This window comes from Octopus bimaculoides, chromosome 13, assembly GCF_001194135.2.
Source record: "Octopus bimaculoides isolate UCB-OBI-ISO-001 chromosome 13, ASM119413v2, whole genome shotgun sequence".
Lineage (NCBI taxonomy): Eukaryota > Metazoa > Mollusca > Cephalopoda > Octopoda > Octopodidae > Octopus > Octopus bimaculoides.
In genome coordinates this window covers 44,757,872-44,759,720 of record NC_068993.1, presented here as the reverse complement: position 1 = coordinate 44,759,720, position 1,849 = coordinate 44,757,872, and the positions used below count along the sequence as shown (strand labels likewise).

At 33.2% G+C, this 1,849-nt stretch overlaps 1 protein-coding gene across 2 annotated transcripts in view; it reads right to left on the bottom strand.

The window, feature by feature from the left end:
- LOC106880647 (protein FAM114A2) overlaps positions 1-1,849 on the bottom strand; it is a 34,909-nt gene that overhangs the window by 8,333 nt on the left and 24,727 nt on the right. The gene's annotated exons all lie outside the window — the stretch shown is intronic.

The window sequence follows — 1,849 nt, the reverse complement described above, 5'->3', positions numbered from 1 at the left end:
GGCTTAGTAAAAATTATTAATTGTTGATTTATTAATAAATTAATAAATTGATAAACCTTTACCCTTTTAATTTGTAATAATTATATATATATATATATATATATATATATATATATGATGTAATACCTGACAACATTACAGTTGCTTCAATAGATGTATCTTATCCAAGGTAAGAATAAATGTATTATAAAACAGTGGCTTTTATACATGTGTTGACATGGAAAAATAATCAGCATCATGGTACTAACAAAGGAAAATGGTTATTTGTTGGAAGCAACAATAGATATTTTAAAAGAGGGAAGAGGAAAAGATGGAACAGAAGAAAGATGGAACTGATAGAAAGAAGAATCAAGCTTATCTCAGAAAAGCATCAACAGAACAATACAGTACAGAATATGGAAAAATCATAACGGTTGATTGATAGCTGGCCATGGAACAAATATTGTGACATGAGAACTGGAGAAAAACTATAAATGATAGATAAGTAGGCTGATAAATATATTGCTTTTGGAAGAAATATATTGACCCTTTTTTGTAGACTCATGCTTCTTATCTCTCTGCCTTTTACCAGTTTATTTGTATATATAACATCCTGGTGAGCCTTATATTATTATATCTAACCTTGACTTAATTGGTGCTTATTTTAATTTCGCTTTCCAGTAACTAAATTTATTTGTAATGTCTCATCTGAGATACGATCAGCGGCTCTGCTTATCTCCCCTATACTCTGCAATTTTTACTGATACACGTGCACCAGCGATTTTCTTGCAATGAATAGTCCGTCACGTCGTTTAATTGGGATAAATTACAAGGGAGAACTTGAAATTCCTGTGTCCATCAGTTTAGTTCACTATGTGACCACAGGTGGCGCTACGTGTATACATTTATTACTTACACTGTTCTTGTGTGTGGCAATACGAGACTTTTGAGGCAATTAAGGCTAAGAGAACCGAGAATGCCAATTAGTGTCATTTGACAATGAGAATTAAATTGTTTTACAAACTAAATTAATGTATAAGTGGCTGAGTATTACACTCATAATGTTCGGGCCGAAGAATCAACATGACACTGTGTGACATGGTTGTACCTCTTGAATTACATGTACAATCCTCTCCACCCGAACAAGCTTTTCTACAGTTTTCATCCACCCAATTTCACTCACAAGATATATATTAGGCTTTAGAAAATGGCATTTATCCAAGATGCCAGGCAGTGGAATTGAACCCAAAACTTCATGGTTATGAAGTGAACTGCTTAACCATACAGCCATACTTTACCTACCATTTCATACTACAATAAAGTATAATCTCACTTTCCTATGGCTTCCAGCATTTCTTTTCCTTTTGGTTCTACTTCTTTATTTGTCACATTTAACACACTCATGCACATTCAGATGTGGTAAGACCTTTCACAGCAGAAATAATTTCAGAAGGAAATTCTCCTCCTTGATATGACTGAAAACACATAACGGGCTGTGAATGACTTCGTTGGATCACAGGATGCATGCAATTCTGCATCCTTTTACACTGAATTTGTCATTCACAGCTCAACAAGAAGAAAATTATTCCTATTAAAACGGCATATGGTACATTTTCTGATGCTCATAAAGCTTGGTCAAGCTAGAATTAAATGAATTACATCAAACAAATGTCCACAGTGGAAGGTCCTCACATATTCAAATACATTTGGACATGTTAAATGTAACTACACAAATGAAATATATTCAACACTGTTTCATGCGACAATATTTCTCTATTTGTATTTTCTTTTATATTGGTTGGCTATATTTCTATTACTGACAGCATCAATTATTACTCACTATCGCTACATAGCTATATTTCTTCATACT